Here is a 25,746-nt window from a genome sequence, read left to right as displayed (position 1 = left end):
CTTGCTGCTGATGGATGTGTCACTGCTGGCAAAGGGTGGGCTCCAGAGCCCATGCACAACAGTGACACCCGAAGCTGGGCTGGTGGTGGCTGCGGTGCTCTTGGGACTCTTTGAAGATGGATGGGGGAGCTCATCGGGGGGAAAGAGGTCAAGGTTAGCCAGGAAAAGTTTTTTAGGGCCAAGGTAAAAGGTAGGAGAAGTGGAGATGGAAGTGGAGGTAGAGGAGGTGGTTGTAGGAGAGTCAGGTGTGCTGTCATTGGGTGAAGGTGCTGGTGCTGTAGGCTGTCGTGAGGTGGATGGCTGTTGGGTGGGTGGCTGCCTGCGTTTGTGTGTCTTGGAAGAGGGGGTGACAGACACAGTGGGAGAGGACACAGGGGACGTGTAAATGGCAGTGGGGGTGGTGACTGCACGAGTGTGGACTGTACTGGAGGGTGAAGTGGTGATGGAAGCACTGGCTGATATTGGGGTGCATGCAGGTGTGAGTGTAGACGTCACAGGGAGGGAGGAGGGAGACGAGGAGGAGGGGGACACAGGGGTGGCAGTGGCTGTTGGCATGTCTGCATCTGGGTGTTGCTTGGGTGAGTGTTTGTGGGATCTGTGGTGCTTGTGTTTGGATGAGCTGCTCTTGGGTGTTGAGGTGTGTGCAGGCTGGTCTGATGGTGTGGATGGGATAGGCTGAGGGACAGGAGACAGAGAAAGGCTGGAGGCAGTAAGAAGAGGGAGGCTGGAAACAGGGACAATGGCTGCCGTCAGTGCTGAGGCCAGAGCAGTGAACGCTCGTTGATGGGCAGCCTGACCCGAATGAATGCCCTCCAGGTACGCATTGCTCTGTTGCACCTCCCTTTGCACACCCTGGATGGCATTCAAAAGGGTCGTCTGCCCAACAATGAGCGTCCTTACCAGGTCAATGAGCTCCGCACTGAGGGCAGCAGGGGCAACAGGGGCAGGGGCTGAGGTGCCTGGGGCGAAGGAGACGCGCGCCTTCCTGGGCGAACCGGCACGGAGCGAAGACTGAGGGGCTGCTGGGAGGGCGGGGCTGGTGCGCTGGGTGGCGGCTGTACCTGTAGAGGCGGGGGGCACGGATGTTGCCGCCACCGCTAGGGAGCTCCCGTCCGAGGACGTGTCGCTTTCGCTGCTCTCACCAGCGGTCCCCGTCGTGGTGCTCCCCTCGCCCTCCGGATCACTGGTGCCCTCGGTGTCTGTTCCTGGGCCCACCGGGGCCTTGTGTCCTGCAGCTCCCTCGTGCTCCGATGCCAAATCTCCTCCGCCTGATGATGCTAATGCACACATGCACAAGAAGATGAAGAGAAAGGGTGGGGGGAGAAAAAAGAAGACCAGGTTGAGTGCATGCAATGTCAACACCGGTGGCGGAGAGAACAGACACAGGAGCCTAATGCACTAAGCCGCGCATTCGGGGTACACTACTCAGTACTACTGACTAGGACAACAGGCCAAGAGACGTCAAACGCGCACATGGGAGATGCTGGACCTTCAATGGCTGTACTTGTCACCCTACTGAGGTGGGGGCCGGGGGCACAGGGCCATGCCTAAGGGAGAGGACTACACTACAGAAAGCGCCCTGGCCTAATGTCACCCACAGCCCTCCTCCCCCACCCAGACGCCTCCACTGCGCAGAAAGATAGCAGAATGTGCTGATACTCACCCCCTTGTGTCTGCTGTGATGTCTTAAAGCGCCCATCCAATTCTGGGTAAGCCACCGCCAGGATCCGGGACATCAGGGGGGTCATGGTGCGACTGGCACCCCTCCTAGGTTGGGAGGCCATCCCCAGCAGTGTTTCTGCGGTCTTCCTTGTTCCGCGGCGGATGTCCTCCCACCTCTTGCGGCAGTGGGTGCCCCGTCTGTTGTGGACCCCCAAGTTCCGGACTTCCTTGGCGATGGCACGCCAAATCTCGATCTTCTGATGGGCGCTGACCTATTTGACATGTACAGGGTGGAAAGGAGGAATTCATCAATGACCTGCATGTTAGATGTGATTGGCCCCCCCCACCAACTTTGCCATATGGCACATGCTCTCATGTGTCGGGCGTTGCACTCCTCATTCGCCCCCCACCCCACCAACTTACATCCACCCCAATCCACACAGGCATAGCCCATTCCATGTGCACCCGGTGTACTCACTTGTTGGTCTGGAGGACCGTAGAGTACCGCATACTGGAGGAGGACCCCATCCACGAGCTTCTCCAACTCTTCAGACGTGAAGGCAGGGGCCCTTTCCCCAGTCGCAGCAGCCATTGTATCTTCCAGACCGAGGTCACAGCAGCACTTGCAGTATAGGTCCTCTCCTGTGGATGATCAGGTCTCGAGTGATTAAGCAGATAGAAAATGGCGGCCACGCCCGCGGCGGTGCGTACCGCGGCGGTGCGTACCGCGACCGCCGGCGCACTTCGTCATTGGCTCCTGAAACCCATAGGCTTCAATGTTAACCAATGCGGCTTTGCGCCGCGGTCTTCGACCGCCTACCGCCACGGTGTGCCCCGCCAGCGCATTGACCTCACATCCCATTGTCCCACTTCACAGGTCAGGCAGCCGCCATTTCAAGGGCCTACATGGCTTAATTTTGAATGCGACACACAGGCCTAGGCCTTGCATTGCCACACATACACGCCTTTCAACCCATTGCCATTCTTTAACTGTGCAAGCTGTCTGTACGTACCTGTGGTTTGGCTGACTCTGTGCTCCATGTTGTCCTTCCTAGGCACCGTCCGCTGGGACTTGCGATGAGAAGGAGGAATCCTCGCGTGTACCGACCGCTGGTGGACCTGTCGACAATGGAAGAACGCCACATCATACTACGATACCGACTTGACCGAGCCACTATCCATGAACTGTGTGCCCAGCTGGAGCCAGCCCTGATGTCCCCCATCCACCAACCCACAGGGATTCCCCCTCTGGTGCAGGTTTTGTCAGTCCTCCATTTTTTGGCAAGTGGGTCATTCCAGACCACAGTGGCCATGTCATCTGGAATGTCTCAGCCTATGTTTTCAAAGATTTTGAGTAGAGTGTTGTCTGCCCTGATGAAACTCATGCGGAGCTACATCATTTTCCCAGAGGAGGGTGACTTGCCTACAGTGAAGGGTGATTTCTATGCCCTTGGACATATACCCAACATCATTGGTGCCATTGATGGGACCCATGTGGCTTTGGTACCCCCAAAAGACGATGAGCAGGTGTACCGAAACAGAAAAAGTTATCATTCGATGAATGTCCAGGTGGTCTGTTTGGCTGACCAGTACATCTCCCATGTAAATGCCAAGTTCCCAGGGTCAGTGCATGACGCGTATGTGATGCGAAATAGCAGCATCCCCTATGTGATGGAGCAGCTACAGAGACAACGTGTGTGGCTAATAGGTGACTCTGGTTACCCCTACCTGCCTTGGCTACTGACCCCAGTAAGGAATCCCCGGACCAGGGCAGAGGAACGGTACAATGAGGCCCATGGGCGAACTAGGAGGATCATCGAAAGGACCTTTGGCCTCCTGAAGGCCAGGTTTAGGTGCCTGCATATGACTGGGGGATCCCGGATGTACTCACCAAAGAAGGTGTGCCACATCATCGTGGCCTGCTGTATGCTTCACAATCTGGCATTGCGACGTCAGGTCCCTTTCCTGCAGGAGGATGGTGCAGATGGTGGTGTTGAAGTAGCTGTGGAGCCTGCGGAGAGTGAAGAGGAGGAAGACTCAGAGGACGACACAGACAACAGGGACAGAGTAATAGCACAGTATTTCCAGTAGCACACAGGTAATGATCACCCATGCCATTTTACATTTCCTGAAAGCCTCCTGCATCTCAACTTTGTCGGTTTCCCCCCAGACCTATGGACATGATGTTTGAATTTCCCTTCCCTTTTCTGTGCTGTATGAGCCACTGCGTGACCTCGGCTTGGTTGGCCCATGGACTAATGCTAAGTTACCTCGGTATGTGTAATTCACAATGTTCACAATACGTAATTGATATGTAATGTGTAATACATTTGTAAATAAGACAGCCTGAGTCCTGATTGATTTCAGTGCAATGTGTGATTTATTATTAGTGCATAGATATCGGTACATGATAGTGAAACAGTGATGGGTGGGGGTGGAGTAATGTCCATGGCGGAGTCCAGTTCTCAGTCTCACAGGTGCATTGTCCATATGCCTGTGGCAGGATGGAGCAGGGGCAGTTCAAGGTTTGACAGGGTGGCCATGTGGGACAGTGGGAGGACTTCAGGAGGTATGTGATGCTGGCGGGGGACTTGACATCCTACTCTGTCGGTTTTTTTGATCTCAGGCTCCTTTTGCAGGGCGGTTGTTGTTCAGCAGGAGGTGGGGTTCTGGGGGGCTGTCGTTGTGGTGGGGCCTCCTGTCCACTAGCGCCGGCGGAGGTGGTAGGCTGTTCCTGTTCCTGGCTAGTGACAGGGGCCCTGTGTGATGCCACATGGTCCCGAAACGTGTCCTCTATGCGGTTCAGGGCCTGGACTATGCTCCCCATAGCGGTTGAGATGTTGGTTAGTTGGTCGCTGAACCCCATGTAGCGTTGCTCCTGCTGTGCCTGGATCTCCTGGAACCTGGCCAGTACCGTCGCCATCGTCTCTTGTGAGTGGTGGTAGGCAGCCATGATGGTGGTGAGGGCCTCTTGGAGAGTGGGTTCCCTGGGCCTCTCCCCCCCCCCTGTCGCACAGCAGCCCTCCGAGTTGCCCTGTTTCCCTGGGCCTCTGTCCCCTGGACGGTGTGCCCACTCCCACTGCCCCCAGGTCCCTGTTGTTGTTGGGTTGGTGGGTTACCCTGGGGGCCCTGTAGTGGTAGACACACCGCTGCTTGACCTGTCCTAGAGACAGAGGCATGGGCCCGCTGGGTGGGAGCTGTGCGGTTGTTCCCAGAGGGGGTTGGGTCTGCAGTGGCCTGTGTCTGGGTGAGGGGAACCGACTGCCCAGAGGTCCCCGATGGTCCGGGCTGGTCGTCAGGTTCCAGGTCGACAGAGCTGCTGTCATCACTAGTGGCCTGTTCCGGGGGTGGGATGGACATTTCTGGTCCCTCCTGACCGGTGTGTTGTCATTCGGGTCCTGCATGGGGTAAGAGGGTATGGTTATTGTTTCTGTGTGTGCATTAGCTTGCGTTTTATAGGTGCCCTTGTCCCCCAGTGCTGGCATTCCCTTGGGGGAGGTGTTGTGAGGGTGTTTTGTGGGGGGGGGTGATGGGTATGTGCAGTGGTCATGCTTAGGTGATGGGTGTCCATAGTTTGGGGGTGGCATGCAGGGGTTGGTGTTGGGTGGGTTGTGCTGGGGAGACATTCTCAGGGAGGATGTGTGCTGGGGGGTTGGGGGTGAGGGTGGGGGTTAGCATGCTGGGGGTGGGGTGAAGTGGTTGGCCTTGTACTTACCAGAGTCCATTCCTCCGTGTACTCCAGCGAGGCCATCAGGATGCAGGATGTTGAGTACCTCCTGCTCCCATGTTGTGAATTCGGGTGGAGTGGGTGGGGGTCCCCCGCCAGTCTTCTGCACTGCGATGTTGTGTCGCGAGACCATCGAGCGCACCTTCCCCCGTAGGTCGTTCCATCGTTTGCGGATGTCCTCTCTATTTCTGGGATGCTGTCCCACCGCGTTGACCCTTACCACGATCCGCTGCCAGAGCTCCGCCTTCCTCGCTATGGTGGTGTGCTGGACCTGTGAGCCGAAGAGCTGGGGTTCCACTCTTATGATCTCCTCCACCATGACCCGGAGTTCTTGGTCCGAAAAGCGTGGGTGCCTTTGTGGTGCCATGGGGTGGGGTGTATGAGGTGTGGGGTGGTGTATGTGATGATGTGTGTGTTGGTGTGTGGTGCTTTGTGCTTCTATGTGGTGTGTGTGATGTTGCGGTGTGCCTCTGTGTGTCTGGCTATCTATTCTCTGATGTGTGTCTCTCTCTCCTTCGTCTCTGGTTTTTGTTGGTAGGGGTTTGTGGGTGATGTGGGTGTGTGTTTTATATGGTATTGGATGTGTGGGAGTGGTGTGTGTATGGGTTTCAGGTGTGTGCCTTTCAAATTGACCAATGTGGTAGGGGTTTGTAAAGGTGTGTGTATTTTGACCGCAGCGGGGTCTACCGCCAATGGGATACCGCGGTTGAATGACCGCCGCGTGGATTTGCGGGTCATAATGGGATGGGCGTATTTCTGTTGGCGTGGCGGTGGAGGTTTGGTCTTCTCCAGTTTACCGCTGGCCGCTGATGTGGCGGACTGCAGTGGAGGGCGGATTTTCGGAGGTTTTGCAGTTGTGGGTCAGAATGTCCGTGGCGGCTGACCGCGGCCGCGGTGGTATTGTGGCGGCCTTCTGACTGGCGGTAAGCGGCTTTTACCGCCGAGGTCAGAATGACCCCCAAAATGTTTAAAACATACTGGTCACCACTGATTTCCCAAAAAGTTCTTGATGGATATGCTCTAAGCTCTCTAGAAAGTCATTTTAAATTAGTGACAAGTTAAATTAAAACTTCACTTACAAAGTAGGATGGAATAAGGAAACTCCTCACTTTACGAAGCAGATGAAGTTTCCTAACTTTATGTGAGGTAAGATGTATCCTTTTGGGCCTTTCAGGTTTGATAATTTCCTGATGTACAATGTCCGGAGAGGTGATCCTCCAGCAAACAAATGTTGAGTGTGGAGGCTGGAAATCTATCACTTGAGGGAAGAGGTGTTTGAGTGCGGGCTGTGAGATGATGCTACTTAAGTTTAAAAAAAAAAAAGTTTTAAGCTTTACATTTCGCAAAGCTTGAGCAATTTAGAAAATACACAAAGCTGTGAGCCAGACTATTTTATAACTTTACACCCTTCTGCTTTAAATCCCATCTAAATGATAGGATTTAAAGTTATCTTGTGAAAAGTTGATTGAGTGTGCTTCAATATGTACCTTAACAAAAACCTGTACTCTTTCACATAGAATCACACAGTGTGCACATGGACGTCATTTAGGAGTCCCCAGCGGTCGCCCTTTGCAACCCCTGGCACTGCCGTTGCGACCCGTGGCTTCAGAGGTGGCAAATTCAGTGCCAGGAACATAGTGGTAGCTCGTCCTTATGGACTTCAGTTGGGACTCCACTCTTTGTTTTCTGACAATTTTCATTACATTAATAGTGAATAATAACATATTATTCACTATTAGTGTAATACAAATGGGGTACAATTAGCTGGGAATATGCCATTCCATTACAGCTGAGATAAGTAAAACTGCTTTTAAATGTATGTTGTGTGCATGCTTGCGGGTGAAAGTGTGTTTACGTGACAGAGTGTGTTTGTAAGTGTGAACTTGGTGTATGTGTAAGTATGTGTGTGAACGAAAGTGGAGGTCCAAGAGTGCATGATGCCACTTCAGCTGCCCCTGGCATTTTGGTGAATTGATGTCCATGGGTGTGCACCCTGAAGATCAAAACCAGAATATTGATTGCACTGAATATTAAGGACAGAATATTGAATCCAAAATATTAACAATATAAGTATAGATTTTCTATACCTCGCTCCACATATATGTACATATGTGATATATCTATCTTCAAGGTATGTAGATGTGAAGTTAGGAATAGCACATCTAACCTTCCCTATGTGCACTTATCTTTCAAAATTCTGTCCTATATATTCTTGTGCCACATATATTCTAGGAGTTTATATTTATTGGTATAAACAGTATTGGGGAACAAATATGCCTATAGTGTACAGCTTTAATGTTTGGTCACAGATGAGGGCCTTGTCCCCCTAAAAATATACTTGGGCCTGTTGAGACTGCTTGCCTCATCTCTCTAACACCATTTTGTAACTTGAGTAAAATTCTGCTCTGTCACCTAAGGTCATGAATTGTGGCTCAGTCTTGCTCAGCATTAGTATTTCTAGGAAAGGAGGAGCAGTGTTGGAGGGCATTTCAAAAATTACCACATTACAACTGCAGGCAAGGCATCAGACAGAAAAGCAGAGTAGTCAGAAGAAGCGGATCCTTATCAGACTCAGATAAATGTTCCAATGCATATCCATTGCAACAGCTTAATGTGAAATCAAATAAAAAGTAAGACTTCAATCAGAAGTGAATTCTTGTCATTTCTGTATTGGGAAACTGTTAATGTTTAAAACAGAAAAATGTTTTAGTGAATATGATTAAGCATTCTTATCCTTCGGTTTGGTTACTTTTTAGCCCTTGAAGAAAGAGATATTAGGAAGTTGTTTTATTTGATGAAAACTGATCATCATTTTTTTAGACTGATTATTGTATATTTTTAGTAAAACAAAATAATCTTATAGCAGTGGACAGGGAATTGTAGATATTAATAAAACTGAATGTATATATTAATAATAACACTTAGTATCCTTTTGACCAAGATAAATGATAATCAACCTTCAACCAAACTGTCAGTTGTAAGCATGTATGGACCGCCAGACTCACGGTGGCCGTCTTACCGCTGCTGAGCCAGCGGTAAAGACCGCCATATTACGACTTTGGCGGATTTGCCGAAGCCAAACCTCCGAAACACCGCCTGTACCACCAGGGCAGTCAGACCACTGGACCGTAAGTGGATACCTCCGGCCCGGCGGTAGCTGTAATACCGCCATTGATATTACGACTCACCAGACCGCCAGCATTTTCGTGGAGGTCACACCACCACGAAAATGCTGGCAGTCATGTACCCGGTGGCAGGAATCTCCATTCCTGTGGCCGGCAGACAACCCCCCACACAACCACACACCTACATTTATGCACTCCCACTCACCCCCGCACACTCACACCCAAGCATGCACTCGGATACAGACATTCACTCGCACACATGCACTCAAACAGACACATACACTTGCATGCACGCACTCAGACACCCTCTTCCCCCCTCAGCATTCACACAAACATATGCGCACTCACACACACACACAACACCCCCTCCCCCCGGCATACACACACTCACAAACGCACACACAGACACCTCCTTCCCCCCATATTCATACACACACGCAACAAAACAACCATTCACCCAACACTCCCCCCACCATGTAGGAAACGGCTGTGCCGTATTACGGATCATAATACGGTGGGCGGCGTCCTGTTGGCATGGCAGTGACGTCGGTAGAAACTGCCTCTATTAGGACGTCAGGTAGGCCGACAGTGTCGGATTTTCGCCTGAAATCAGGCAGAAATCGTCATTCCTCGTAATATGGCGGTCTTTGGACTGCCAGAACTGCCAGTCTTTTGGTGCCTGCGGCTTCGGTGGTCTTTAGAAAAGACCTTCGAAGTAATAATGAGCACCTCACTAAGCATACATTTTAACCTGGAAAAAAAGTAAAGTCAGGTTTGTATGTTTCCAAAGAGAATATATTAAAGGAAGCCTTCTCACAACTGAATTCTAGGGGCTTTATTTAGTAGGAAATGGCGCAGCGCAGTGCCGTAAGCAATATTGCTGTGCAGAGCTGCATCATTTCCAAAATGCAGGGATGTGCTGTATTTACAAGAATATGGCACATCCTTGTGTTTTCACCTCCACCAGCGCTAAAGCAGCTGCCTAGCACCAACACAGCCACCATTGTGCCATGGCGCAAGGATGCCTGCGTTGCGAGGGGGATTGTTTATGTGCAGGAATGGACACCTTCCTGCACATAAACAACCATTAATGGCGATGTGCTCCTTCTATGTAAGCTGCATTTTTCAGCACACAGAGAAAGAACAAAAAATGAGGGGAAATAAAAGTATTTCTCCTCGTTGCGCCACTCTAACGTCACCCCTGGGGTGGTGTTAGTTTTTGGCGCTGTCTCAGGTTTACAGTTTCTTGTAAATATGTGGCAGCATCAATAAGCAATGGGTGTTGTGTGGGTACACCCACAGCAACACCCATTGCATGTCCCTTTGCCACAGAAAAGTGCGTTGGGCGGCCCACATTTACAAGGCTGCGTTAGGCCACGTAAGGTAGCTTTACGTCACCTTGTACATATGGAGAAGGGCACAGCACCACCGGAGTGTCGCTAAAAGTGACGGTCTGGTGTCACAAGGGCCTTGTAAATGAGGCCCTATATGTTTAATTATCAGTGGTTTAGTATTCTGTACTTGCATAGAGTGATGAAAAGTAAACTATAGTGAAATCTGACATGAGAAAAGGTTCTTAAATGAAGGTTGCGAGTAGGAAGATGTCACATAAAACTCCAACTTAGAATCCAGCACTTCCCTCTAGTTGGTAGGTGTTACAATAATTGTGAATTCCAGAGTTTCTAAACAGACAATGTACGTGCACCTATTTGATCAGTTTTTTTCAGTTTAATATTTTGGATTACTGTTTGATCCTGACCCTCTTCCCTTCAGGTCACAAAGCAGTCACCATTAATATACAGTCAGTGAGGATCACTTGACTTCGGAGACCTTTTGGGTCCATGCTGCCTTTGCAACTGACAGAGAGAAGAACTGTGTTCCAACTGGTCTCGACACAGGATTGTAAAAGGTACCATGATGGACTATGAAGATACAGCACCTGTATAGTGGCTGCCTCAAAATGATTTTTCCCCAACCTCTCCTGGTTGTACCATGGCATCACCCACATCAGCATAGACAGCACGATCCGTACCGCAAGTACCCATTATTAGCTCCATTCATTCCTTCAGTTGGCCAACAATATTGCCTCTCCTGCACTACTTGCCAAGCCTTCAATATTGGGAAAGGGATTATAGCGACGGTTGTTGCCCAACACCTTCATGGGGTCCTTCGTCCTTCTGCAGATGGATTTTATCCAAATGCCTAAATGTTTTTAATTTACTTATGTTCTAGTAAATAACGTTTTCCAGTTGGATTGAGGCATATCCTTGTACATGGGCACACGCCATAATAGTGGCAAAAATGCTAATCTGTGTTTTCATGCCTAGGTTTAGGGTCTATTTTCGACGGTCCAGTGATAAAGGCATCTACTGTGTTCCCCTCATAGTCCAGTAATTATCCAAGGTTCTATGTATCAAGCAACACTTCCACTGTGCATACTACTCTGAGATATGAGGCAAAAGTTGAAAATTAGTTATCAAAAATCTGTTGTGAAACTGGTGCATACACACGCGTCCAAATTGTGGAGAAGCACCTGGCATGGAAATACAGAAAGCAAGGAGAACAAAGGCAAAGTATGTTCCTGTGAGGCACATAATGGTTTCTAATTCTGGTGGACAAGCACATAGCATGCAAAGGCAGAAGGCATGGAGGACAAACATAATGTAACTGTTTACCCTGGCTGGAACCTCTTGCTTCCCACACCAACAAACGCTTGCAGCATTGCAGGGAAAATTTGCACAAATGTCAATCAATCAATCAATGACACTTATAAAGCGCGCTACATACCCGTAGGGTCTCAAGGCGCTGGGGGGGGGGGGGTGCCGCTACTGCTCGAATAGCCAGGTCTTCAGCTTCTTCCTGAAGGAGAGGTGGTCTTGGGTCAGGCGCAGGTCGGTCGGGAGGGAGTTCCAGTTCTTGGCGGCCAGGTAGGAGAAGGACCTTCCTCCTGTAGTCGCTCTTCGGATGCGGGGGACGGCGGCGAGGGCGTGGTTGGCTGATCGGAGGTGGCGCGTGGGAGCGTAGAAGTTGACTCGGCTGTTGAGGTAGCTCGGGCCTTGGTCGTGTAGGGCTTTGTGTGCGTGGGTGAGGAGGCGGAAGGTGATTCTCTTGTTGACGGGGAGCCAGTGCAGGTCTCTCAGATGTCCGGAGATGTGGCTGGATCGTGGGATGTCGAGGATGAGTCTGGCTGAGGCGTTCTGGATCCGCTGGAGTCTCTTCTGGAGCTTGGCGGTGGTACCGGCGTAGAGGGCGTTACCGTAGTCCAGTCGGCTGGTGACGAGGGCCTGGGTGACGGTCCTCCTGGTCTCGGTGGGGATCCACCAGAAGATCTTCCGAAGTGTGCGTAGGATGTTGAAGCACGCCGAGGAGACGTTGTTGACCTGCCTGGTCATGGAGAGGGAGGAGTCCAGGATGAAGCCCAGGTTGCGTGCATGGTCTGTCGGTTTGGGTGCGGTGCCCAGGGCGGGAGGCCACCAGGAGTCGTCCCAGGCGGAGGGTGAAGAGCCCAGGATGAGAACCTCCGTCTTGTCCGAGTTCAGTTTCAGGCGGCTGGTCGTCATCCACTCGGCTACCTCTTTCATCCCTTCGTGCAGGTTGGCTCTGGCGGCGGCGGGGTCGTTGGTCAGGGAGAGGATCAGCTGGGTGTCGTCGGCGTAGGAGATTATGCTGAGGTTGTGTTTGCGTACGATGGCCGCGAGGGGGCTCATGTAGACGTTGAAGAGGGTGGGGCTCAGAGATGATCCTTGTGGGACGCCGCAGATGACTTCGGAGGCCTCTGACTTGTACGTAGACAAATGTCTATCCAAAATTTGTCAGGGCCTATTCATGGAACTATACACCACCAACAAAGCAGCAACAAGAATGACAAAATCAGCCAAGATAAAAACTAATCATTGCACCACAGCATGGAAACTGACAAAAAAATAAACGTTTAAAATTCCCCAGATACAAACAGCCCAGAACAACCAATACTCCACCACTACTAGCCACCATAGCTGGTAGATCTCCAGTTACTGATCCCACAGTGGTTCTGTCCATCTCTTTTTACTGCTAGCCTTGCTGTATGGCTTACTGTGTGGTACTTTATTGAAGGACTGAGTGGTAGGTGTCATGATTTCAAACACACCTTGCCTGCTGCTCACCTTCAGAATTGATGCTCGGACAGTGAAAACACCGGTCTGCATTTCTTGGAGCAATACCAAGAAAATCTGCATCATTTTTTATTCTGGGACTCTGTTCACTTGCCCTCTGATACCACACGAGGTGTGCCCTTGGTCCCTGTCCACTCTGATGAACAGCAGTGTCTTGATCGGTACTTACAGGGGCACTGTTCTTTTTCCTTACCCACAGAAGGGTTCCTTTTCCCAAATCAACATGTTCTGCCTGACGCTACTCACCTTGCTGGCACCGTTTGCAGGGTAGGAAGGCCTAAGAAACACGAAATGGCAACATCTCCATTGGGCATACTGAGTGTGATCTTTCTCCCTCTGCTAGGCCAGACAAGTCAGCCACCCATTACTTCCAGGTGTCGTCTGTTCCCACAGCTGACCTCGATAACAACCAAAAACATTTTTTCTTTGCTGTAGCACAGAATATACTTAGTTGACAAAAGACTGGTCAGGAAAATGCTGCACACAGTTTTCCAGCTATTTGTCATCCTGCTGCTAGACTCCCTCGTCGAAAAAGACTGCCCCAAAATACATGAAACAGGAACAACTGACCATCAATGATGTGCAAATCACCAAAGTCGTGGTGGATATAGAAAATGTAACTGCAAGCTGTTTAAAATTAATATCAGATCAATCTGAAGCTCAGAGAAGTGATATTTTACAGAATAAAATGGCTCTCGATTGTGTCTTGGCTGCCAAGGATGGAGTCTGTACCGTGGCAGTTCAGAATGCTGCTGTTTCATACCAGCTCATTGAGTGCATATGATCAAATTGATCCTATCTGTAATAGTGTTCACGAGGTACACAAAATTAATAAATTGTTAAATCTTGAGGGATGGACTATTTGGTCTTGGATGAAAAGCACAGTTAGGGGTTTGGAATGAACATGATAGAAATATTATCAGTTGTTTTTGTTATACTCTTTCTGCTATAAGTATTCATAAAAGTCTGTATAAGCACCATTTATCTCACCAAGAACAAAAGTTCACTGCACTCCTTTCTTCTTACTGTGCGTGAGAGCTATGATGGCGCAAGTCTACGGGCCTGATATAGATATTCAAGGTGTTACCGCCAAACTGCTGCAACGGCGGACCCGAGAAGACCATCAAGTCGACGGTGTTCTACCCAACGTATTTAGATGTTACCGTTCTGAAGGCGGTATACTGATGGTGGTTTGCTGACAGAGGGAGGACATCTCAGGACTCAATGGACATCGGATAATACCAGTGGCTGTGGAATACAGGTAAGTCTCACAAACACACAGAACTTTTGCCTAATCGGTCCCCCTACATGACACACGACACAACACACTCAATACACACTATTTTCCATTGCCATTCCACCACAACACAACACATACATGCTGCAAACACACCGTGCAATACAGCCATGACACAACATACACACTCTATTGACAGTATACCTAAACAACCAGAACAACCAACACAACTATACCCTCATCTACACAAAAACACTCACACACCATCACTACAAACATCATGACAACGATCGCCATACCACAACACTCACCTGAATATAACACGCAGCAACACACAACACAACATACACAACAACATCAGTGCCATATGCAAGTGGCACACATATTGACACAACCACAGCACCCACTCCAGCTCCCTCTATTTAGGAGTCTGGCCTGGTTTGTAGTGGGCACCTAAGGTACTTACACCTTATACCAGGTCCAGTTATCCCTTATTAGTGAAATGTAGGTAGTGTTCTAGCAGCTTAGGCTGTCTAGAGGTAGCTGTAGCAGAGCAGCTTAGGCTGAGCTAGGAGAAATGCAAAGCTCCTGAAATACCACTATAGTTACACAGTATTTATACACAACAAAAGACAATACTCAGTGTTACCAAAAATAAAGGTACTTTATTTTAGTGACACAAGGCCAAAAATATCTTAGAGGCAATACTCCTTCTGGAGGTAAGTATTATACACAATATATACACTGTAACCAAAATCAGGTACGTAAACAGTCACAGAATAGTGCAAACAATTGAAAATACAATAGATTGCAATGGGCCTAGGGGCAACACAAACCATATACTAAAATAGTGGAATGTGAATGTCGAATTCCTCCCTAGGCAAGGGTAGTGTGTAGAGGGGCGCAGGGAGTGTAGGAAAACACCAAAGGTAAGTAAAGTAGCCCACCCCAGAGCCCAGGAAAGGAGGAGTAAAGTACAGCAAGTTTCCTCAGGACACACTTCAAGTCATGATAAAGGATTATGCAAGAACCAAGCAACACTGCAAGCAACAAACAATGGATTCCTGGACCTGAAGACCTGTGGAGAGAGGAGATCTAGTCCAGAAGTTGAAGAAGAGTCCAGGAAGGACTGGAGCCCCTGGCAACCTAGAAGAAGGTGCAAAACTGGATTCTCCAGTCAGAAGAAAAGTACAAAAGAGCACCAAAGGAGATGGCTGTGGGTTCCTGCATGGTGCAGATGTCCCATGTCGAGTTGTTGGATGCAGGCTCTTTACATCACTGGATTCTGCCAACAAGCCTTGGTTCAAGCCAGTATGCGGTTTGCGTCAAAGAGAAGCTGCCTGGACCCAGGAGGGACCTGGGGGTCTCACCTCGGACTGAGGAGACAGAGTGGGCTCTCAGCACTTCAGAGAGCCCCCAGAAGACCAGGCAGCACCCACGGGAGTCCCAGAACATGGGTACAAAGAAGATGCAAAGTGCGGTCGTCGCAGCACTACACTGGAACGACCGATGACGCCAGAGAACAACTCAGGGAGCTATGCATCACAGGATGGGGTGCTGGGGACCTGGGCTACGCTGTGCACAAAGAACTTTTGGAAGAAGCTGCAGAAGACACCGTACACAGGGGTACTGTCACAGCACAGTGAGGCAAGCTATTACCTCCACCACATCTCAACAGCTGTACCTTTGTCAGGCTGGGTCACTTCGGTCCGCCACCTGTGTTACAGGGAGCCGCTCGTAGTCAGGAGAGAAGTCCCCAGAGTACCGGTTGTCGTTGCAGAAGGGTGCCTGCAGAAGCAGGGAAGTGACTCCGTCACTCCACTGTAGATTCCTTCGTTTTTTCTGGTGCAGGGTGAAAGCAGGCAGTCCTCAGAGCATGCACACCTTGGAAACTGTTGCAAATGCTGGCTAGAGCTGAAGTTGCAGGTCACAGGAGTTGTCTTGGATACTTTGTTGCAGTTACAGCGGTTCCTGGAGCAGTCTGCAGTTGATCCGATAGTCAGAAGCTGAAGCAGAGATGCAGAGAAGTCCTGGAGGAATCTTGCAAACCAAATCTGAGGAAACATCCAGAGGATAGACCCCAAATAGCCCTGAGAGGGGGATTGGTTACCTACCGAGGTATGCACCTATCTGGAAGGGACTCTGACATCACTTGCTGGCACTGGCCACTCAGAGGTCTCCAGAAGGTCAATGAGGGGTCAATTCCATGATCTTAGACATCTCAAATGGCCATATTCGGAGTTACCATTGTGAAGCTACATATAGGTATTGACATATATGTAGTGCACACTTATAATGGTGTTCCCACACTCACGAGGTCCGGGAAATTGGCTCTAGACAACGTGGGGGCACTTTTGTTAGTGCAAGGGTGCCCTCACACACAGTAACATTGCAGCTAGACTTCAGTAAATGAAGGTTAGACAAATAGGTGTTTTATAAGTTACTTAGTGCAGTGTAAAAGGCTGTGAAATAGTGTGTGCACTATTTCACGCAGGCTGCAGTGGCAGTCCTGATGAAAGGTTTGTATGAGCTCTTTATGGGTGGCAAAAGAAATGCTTCAGCCCATCAGGATCTTCTGGAACCCCAATGCCCTGCGTACCTAGGTACCATATACTAGGGGCTTATGGGGGGGGGGTCCAGTGTGCCAATCAGAATTGGAATATGGAGTCACTAAACTGTAGTGAAAAATTTGGTAAGTAGAGAGAGCATAAGCACTGGAGTTCTGGCTAGCAGAACTTCAGTGACACAGTCAAGCATACTGACAACACACAGGCCACAAACTATGAGCACTGGAGTCCTGGCTAACAGGATCCCAGTGAGACAGGCAAAACACACTGACAAACAGGTAGAAATTGTGGGTAACATTCCGAGAAAGATGGTACTTTCCTATACTCTACCTCAACCACCTAATCGCATCGCACACACACATACACGTACTGACTCACACACAACTCGAAGCACAACAGGACAGGTAGCGATCCCCTTGCAATGTGCACACATGGACACAGTTGACAGGTGTGATTGTAACATCATTGTGGGAACAGCATTTATTTGCCAATAAATACTGACACCAACATGACATTTGTGTCTGTGTGCGATATGTGTTGTGTACCAGTGTGTCCCGACCCCAGTCTGATCAACCTGTGTCCCCGACATACGCATGTCACAGTAATCTAAAAACATTACTGTCACATGCATATGTCTGCAGTGGTCCTGAGCTCATATTAAGTGACCCCCAACGTACACAGCCAATGTGGGTTCCCTGCCTCTGTGGCCAGCGACAGGGGTGAGGGAGAGGTGTATTCTCTGTGGTCCAGAGGCAGCAGCAACGGAGGGTGTTGTCAAGTCATGTCAAACTAAAAATGGAAGGGTAATTAGGGAAATAAGTGAGTTTTCACCCCTTCCCTCCCAATCCTCCAAGTCAGAATTGGAGGTCAGACTGACACATTTTGCTTGCCAGTAAGGCATATCCAAGTCTGCATGATGGTAAGGGTTGCTGGAGTCCTGCCACCAGCTACTCTTTGCTATGGTGCCATGGTGACGGATGGGAATCTTTGGCAGAGTCAGCGGGACTCCAGCGGGTTATCGTCTGTGAGACCACCAACATCTAAATCGGGCAGGTGGACGCCAAGTCGTCAGACGGGGTTTCCGTCGAAAAAGTGGCCTCAGACCCCTTAAAGCCAATATCTAAATCAGGCCCTTAGTTCCGAATACAGATCTTTAAAATGTGGTGATGAAGTGACCCATGAAGTGAGCAGGCTTACGTCAAATGATTTGATCTACGTGCTGCACAATACAGAGTAAAATGGAAGGATTGTCAAATTTCCTATAGTACCAAGCTGCACCTCTTCTGATATTGACAGTGTAGCTTCACTTTCATGGCAATAGCAGGCAAGAAACTTTATGTAACTTGTGCATCTCAGGATAGTTTACATTTTTGAACCAACTTGAAGGGCCAAAGTGCTCTTTCTCATGAGTTCCTTCTACACCTAGAATGTTATCATTCTTTAGGTTTCAGCCATGTGATTCTCATTGGCTCATGTGTGAAAAACATATACATTTGTTGGATGTACATAGGTGCTTTAGCATTTATGCTCACAGGGTGCACGGGATATCTCTTGTCACTCTATTCTGTGATTCATAAACTATTTACTTTTGTTTTTAATATACATGTCTAGTCTTCAAGTAGATGTTGGAGCATATATTTCTTCAATACAAGGTAGGGCAAACATTCTCAGATAAAGTGCGTCAGTGCGTGCCCTGCTGTGATATATCCGTAAATCGTTCCAGCATATTCAGAATGGTGCCACCAGGCTTCAACTACATCCTCCACATCGCCCAAATCTTTTAGGCTTGTCATTTCTTTTTCGGTGTCCTTTCCTAGGAATATCTCATTTATTGACCTCTTAATTGCCCTTCGATCCTTCTATTGTGTCTTGATAAATTTTCTGCAGCCCAATCTCTGCTCATACCAAGTAACAAGGAGCCTCAAATTGAGATTACCACCACTTCCGGCCATGCCTTGATTAAGAAAGACGAATGTTGCAGTACAGATTGCCAAGTTTGGGAACACCCCCCCACCATAAATTAAAAATCTCCATGCTCACCTGAAATTTGAAAAAAGTGTAAAATGGATGGCTGTTCCCTGCCTGACTACCCTTACACTTCATGCCATTAATCAGAGACCCACTATATTGTATCCTTCACTAATCTGTCAACAGAAATGTACCAGCATAGAACTTCAAAACACAAGATGGTAAATACTAGCAAAAGAAACCTTATCAACCTCACACGTTTCTGCATCATTGGCATGCTATTGTGCATCAGTACTTTTGCAGCAACATAACTAAAGCACCCTTCCAGGTAACATCCAATAATTCTGATACAGGCACTCTGTAAGCATACACACTTCCAACCACATGCACACTGGGCAGGATTGCTACAAAACAGGCACGTACGCAGATTACTTTAGGGTCACACCAGTTGCAGGAATGATCTATAAAAATTATATAATACAGTGCAATACATCTTTAAATAGTGTTTTGTAACTTGGAACTTTTTGCCGCTATGTCTCTATGTGGATTATTCCAGTGTATTGGTCTCAGGTGCACACCTGGTGTCCTAAGTGTCACTTTGTGGGGGAGCTAATGCGAGACCGGACACAGTCCGGCTGCTCAGTCATCTGCAACATAACATCCCTTCACCAATAAATTTATAGTGGCCAGTGGTGGGATGCAAATCAGAAGTGTAACAGCAAAAAAATGAAATAGACCACGGTGGGGTGAATCGGGAATGGCCTCAGATGCTGAAGTATGCCAGTGGGTGCGGTTGCGTGCCACACATTTTTGTGGGATACATCTGGCTAGATATCACTAACTTGCCCCTGAACCACACATCCAACTTTCGAAGGATATTGTTTTCCGCACCTTGCTTGCTGGTGACATGAAAGGTGTTATTTGTACATTATTGATTTATTTATGGAAGTAAACGGAAAAAGTATGTAGTTGACACTGTGCAGACATATGAACTGTTACACAACATGGAGCAAGACCTGGATATTTGACTTAATTCTACAGTGTGATGCAACATTACTGTAAGGAAATGCATCTTTTTGCATGTTCACTCCCCCCTTTTTGGGACTGACCCTGCAAGTTTTTCGACTTTGAGAGTGCTCTGAGGCCTGCTAACCGGACCTCAGTGCCAGTGTTCAACCCTATTAAAAAAGTGTATTTAATTGGCTACCCCAATTGGCAAACACTGCCTTTATAATAAGCCCAGATGCGTAGCTTGGTCAGTAAGACTGGGGGGGGGGGGAGGAGGGGAGGGGGTCGAATGAGGGTGAGCTTCAGATTTCCCAACAGTCACGTTGGCATGTAATGAAAAGTGCATTATACAACACGGAGGGCACATGATAGGGGCTTAACGAGCATTGGAAAGGGAGAGTAACACGGATTGGTAGGAGTACTAACTGAGAGAAAACAATATTTTGTAAAATAACCAAAAGTTTTTAGGACTTTCAAAACAGAGAGAGGGAGGGAGTGTGTGTGTGTGTTTGTCTGTGTGTGTGCAATTTCCAATGCAAAATTCGATAGACAGTTCACCATACACAACTGAAAGCAGCTGTACTCAACTTTCTACTAGAAAATACATTTACTAAAGTGGTGTAACACCCTAAACATCCCTCCGAAGCTACGCTCCTTTATAAGTCCCTAGTATATGGTATCCAGGGCATGTAAAGCAGAGTGTCCACACAGGACTGCAGCACTGTTTGTGCCATCCTGCATGCACAAAATGCGAAAGGCACTTCAGACTGAAAAGGCAGTGTTCCACACTGCTAACTCAACTTTGCCATTAACCCTAATGGCAAAGGGACCATATCCCTTAAAGTATATGTCAGACTCCCCTAAAGCAGGCCTACCAAGTCCTATGGCAGGAAGCAATATATTCTTAAGTGAGACATATATTGTTATATGTCGTTCCAGTAACACTTCAAAATTGTTGTTTTGCTGGGGAAGGTTAGGAGTCTCATTGACTAACACAGAGTTAAACGGTTTACACATAAATGTGCCTAACTCCTCAATGGGACCACCTAACCAGGTTAAATAAGGGATCCAATTAATGGGGAAAATTAAACCTGATCTGATAGTCTGATCAGATTTTAATATCACTATTAATTTTATGCAACTTTTAGAAAATTGCTACCCTATACTCCTTCTAGTATAGTGGCTTCACAAAGGTCATTTACGCATAGTTGGGTTTTGGACAACCTCTGGAGGTGTGTGAATGACTCGCAGGCCCAAGAACAAAAGCATTAGCCGTAGACCGAGGTATGACCTCCTCCTCCAGAAAGACTCCAAAGTGTGTGAGCCCAAAAGGTGAGCTTCCAAGGTAAAGCCACCTTTGAAGGGCCGCTGGTAACCATACTCCTGAGTAGGATGCCTTTTGTTCCTGCAGACATTTAGGAGACAGGGCCAAGAAGGGGAAACCTGTGTTAGAACTGGTTTTCTCATGCACGTGTGGCCCACTGGTGGCCATTCCCTGAGGGTGGCTTCCCTGCTTCTCATGACTAAGGAAGGGTTGTGCCATTTTGTAAGGGGCAAGAGTAGAGCCCTCTGGGTTTGCCAGGTGCCACACTTCACAGGAACTGCTTCACTAGAAAGAAGGGGACCCAGTAGCCCATTCGCTAGTGGCTGTTTCTGGAATACTATGGGCACCCCTGGCACCCTTACCCTTAGTTCATGATTTGGAGAAGAAGGGAGGAACAAAGAAGGCTTGTCCTGCCGGCTTTTGGTTGCACAAAGAGAGGCTGCACTACCGAAAGGACTGTGACTCCAAGGATCAGGTGGCTAGTCCCCTGGACCCTGCAACAGTGACACAAGAGTGAAAAGAGCCCAACTGTAAAAAGTGGTAGCCCCTGTGGAAGGTTCACTGCTACCAGTTGCCAGGCACACCAACAAAATAATTCAAGATAGCCGAAGTGTGCACCTGAGTCTGCTGCTGCTGAGAGTTGTCAGCGACCTGGTTCATTGGACTACAAGGGCACAAACCCCTCATCAAAGGTTTTGCCTCCAACTGCAGAGTGACGTCACCAGTAGTACAGCCGCAGCTGTGCAACAACTGCAACAAAGAGGAATTTTAGGGAAGTCGATCTACGTGCCCAAGTTCACCCCACATCATGTGTAGACAGAGGAACCACCACAGAGACATGCCTATCGACCACAGCACTACCAGAGCATCTTTGCCTGTATCCCTCAGCATCAGGACCGCTCTGCTGTTTCCTCTGGCGGTCTTGTTCTAAAGTTGGGAACTTGCTTTAAAAGTGCTCTGGTGGCCAGTGACTGCACAAATTATCCTTTCTCTTCCCCTAGACCTCTTCCCTGTTGGATTTGGTTGCCCAACCCAGGCCGGAATACCTAAACTAACTTTTACAACCGTTCTAAAAGTTTTCAAACTTTATGTGTGCCAGTGCTTGTTTGCGGTTGCATTTTAAAGTATTTGAAACTTCTAAAATCTGTACCTCTGTAGCCCTCTGGCTGAGGGCTCTAAACATTCATAAAAATACGCTCTATTTTTATAAATTGTTGTTGTTCCTCTTTATTAGTGTGTGGTTTTCTTCTTTTGCTATATAGTGTTGTTAAATGCTTTACACTAAGCTCCTTTACTGAGCCTTACTGCTCGCAGCCACAGCTACCTAGGGTTGAGCTATAGATTAAGTAAAGGATATTATTCTTTCCCAATAAGGTCTTTGTCAGTATACTCCACGATAAGGCTATCTAGTCCTATCATATAGTACGCCCAGATCCTCACAAATACTAATATAGCTTTTTTTAAATACTGTTCTGTTTTTAAGGTGAGGGTGTCACATAGGTAGCGGCTAAAAGTACTATTAATATTTGCTTTTACCTCCTGAGATACCGTGTGGCGGGAATTAACCCTAACTACACGTATTACTAGTTAAACCCAGAGAATGGGAAATAACTTTGTGAAATTTGATTTACCTGAGGAATTCAACCCTTAAATCCCAGTTCTGAGATGGTGGTAAATGTTTGTGGGGTAGGGCCAGTGCCAGGCAGAGGTGGAACAAGGGACAGGGAGAAGGGGGGATGTGGCTTGGCAGGAGTGAGAATTACCCTTGCCTCCGAAGGTGGTTAGGCAGGGACATGGGGCGGGGCCAGGCCGCACTGCAGCCCATTTATTTCCAAGGCAATATTATAAGCTGGTTTTGTTATTTTTCAGCTCGTGAAATTGATCCGGTGTTCTCCCACTTATGAAATATGGCACGCAGACACGCTGCCAGGCCTTTTATAATTGAATGGACTGGTATGCCAGCTAGACATACTGCTTCATCCAAATCCTAAACAGGCCTCAATGATTTTTTTGTATTACAGAAATAGCGTTTTTCTTACGGTTATACCTTTGAGGACACATAATTGGAGAGGAACAATCCAGGTTTAGAAGAATGGGGGAAGAAGAATTTATTGTTCTTGAACTGTATGATGTTGAGGTCTTACTCCTTTCTCACTTATTACTCACGTTGCTTTAGCAATGCGACCACATGATGGCTGATTCCCGGTGTGGCAGTAACAGCTACAAACAAGCGAGGCATGTAGTTGCTTTCTCACCGTCTTGTGTTTTCATTTCTACCCTCCTTCCTCTACTGGGTATCCCGGTAATTGTGGGAGATGGCAAAGATCCAGAAGGGTGAGTTGGTGTCACGTTGGATCCCTGGCATTCCTTCAGAAGCCCCTGGTAACCCGTTACTGGGTTCAGATACCTAGAGACCTTTGGCTAAGCAGAGTGGCTTGGAAACCATCTATCACCAGAGAGTTTGCACGAAACCCCAGTGTGAACATTTTTATTGAACTGCATGGAAGCAATGCCCATTGTTGTTATAATTGTGCTCAATTTGCACAGCAGTTTTTCTACGAGAACACACTAGATTAGTCATACCATATCAGTAAGATAACCCGTTCAATAAAATTTACTGTGAGGCCCTATAGGCTTATAAATAAAAAGACCATTAGTAAGGGGAGCTAGCGAGGTACTATACCCTACCCTATAGATCATTGTGTCGTATGTGATGTAATGAATGATGTAACGCATATAATCCCTCCTACCGGGGTTGGAACAACACCACCATGAATGATTGTTCCTTGCTTGACAAGGCCAGGATCACACCGGGGCCTCCGGGATGCAGTGTGGCACCTTCTTTGGTAGGACCCTGGCTCCCGTTGAGGACCAGTTAATCAAACTACATTGACCATACTAATGATTTGATCATAGTGCTCTTAATCACAATAAACCGTATTTTATCCCTCCTAACTATGCTATTTACTGCTGTGGTGCATAAATGATAACCTACGTAAATGTCTATTGGTACTTTTTGTCAATCACTTCTTTATTTGTACAGAAGACATTAGTGCATCATTTGTTATTTCAAATGTACGTTTTCAGTCACATTCATTTTCCATATATGTACTGATTTTTTTATTACTGACTGATTATACATACATGAAAATCCTTTAGATATATTTTTATGTTATTCAGTTATCTCTATTATTTTACGCAGCACCTCACATTTCATTACAGATAAGCTTCATTCATACACATCCATTCATTGATTCTATATGTGCTGCATCAGCCTAACTATAAAACATGCCCCTCTGAATAACATAATTTAATTTAATTTAGTATACATGAATATAATTCACTACTGGTTAGCTTTAGACTTTCGGCCCGGGTGAGGATATCACCCATTTCCTGGACTCGGTCAGCAAGCGTGGTATCTTGTGTGTCAACATGCATAAAAGCTGATACAAGACCACCAACAGTGCACAAGCCACCCCTATCAGCAATATAACGCCCCCTGTCCATAAGTTTAAAGTAGGCCAGTAGGGTGCCAATCGGGCATGAACTAGCAAATGGGGAAAGTATAAAGAAAGGTGCTCATGGTTCTCAGTTGTAAAGTCTCAGTTTGTGGCTTTCTGGACTACCTCAGGGCTCCTGGAAGCATTGTCAAAGCCTCTTTGTCAGGGTCACGTCTCCCTTTCACACCTACATATTTGCGCTTGCCTTGGAGTGTGGGAGGTCCTCTCTGATACTGCAGACGAGACAGTGGTTCTAAAGGCCAGTGCCAATGTCATTGCGTCCTCAAGCATTCGATGAAAGGTTCCATAGTTTCACCCCATGCCCGGTACCTATGAGTACTCAAGTTTCCCTGGGCAGAGTAAAGGTACCAGACATTCCGGAGTAACACTTGAAGCAAGATATAAAGTGGCTAAAATGAATATTACAGCAAGCTCATGGACAACGCACGAAATCCCTAAGTATCTGTTAATTTACAAGACAAAATGAATATAAAGTAATTTATCATCAACATGGGCGTGAAAATCCACCAAGGCTCCTGCTGCAAAAGAAGCCACAAGGGCTAAATTAGCCCTACTCGAGAAAAACCCAAAAGGCAATGCACTGCCACGCAGAAATCAAAGTTGCGTAAAGTACAGAGAGAGTCCAGTACTCCAGTGTTGTAGATGAATAATTAGTTCTTTTTTAATACTTGTTTGCAAGTACAATGCTTTGTGTTTTCACAGTTCCATAAGTAAAGCACATAGAACAATAGATGAACAGCCAACGCGTTTCGCCCGCATGTGGGGGTTCTTCAGGGCTGTGATACAACATAAGAACAATATATACAATGTACACTAGATTACAAGAATCCAATTAGATAAGACACCTGTAAAATTCAAAATGAAAAATATTTGAAAAAAATAATAATAAATAGACCAGAGACATACTATGTAACAACAAGAAACATACAGCACTGTGAGGCCGAACAGAAGTGCACACAATTCATAAGTGCATCCAAATATGCACATGTAAAAGATTAAATGCAATGGGATGTGTAATCCGAGAACTCAAGTAATATGTGAATATAAAAAAGGAGGAACCCCAAGAGATGAATAAACATGCGAGAAGAGTAAACTCATCAAAGGAATATGCATATGAAAAGAAGTTAATAAGAGGAAAAAGAAACATATCTGTGTTTAAAAGGTCAAGTAGATAGAAGACATCACCCTGTGCTGAGGAGACGGAGTGAAGAGACATATAGAAAGTAGTGCATATATGGTAAAGCATACCACAGTGGAATCCAGTCAGTCGCAAGGAACAAAAGCAATTCGTTTGGGCACGATAGATGCCTAGCAGAAAAGAAACGCTCATAAGTCAAAAACAAAATTAAATGAAAAATATGAGAAATAAAAGTATCCGCACTTAGATTCAAGAAAATGAAAAAACAAAAAAAACAAGAGAGGAACAAGTGCTGGAGAGATAATAAAAGATATTCAT

Source organism: Pleurodeles waltl, chromosome 9 (assembly GCF_031143425.1).
Source record: "Pleurodeles waltl isolate 20211129_DDA chromosome 9, aPleWal1.hap1.20221129, whole genome shotgun sequence".
NCBI classification, from domain to species: domain Eukaryota; kingdom Metazoa; phylum Chordata; class Amphibia; order Caudata; family Salamandridae; genus Pleurodeles; species Pleurodeles waltl.
This window is presented reverse-complemented; position numbering follows the sequence as displayed.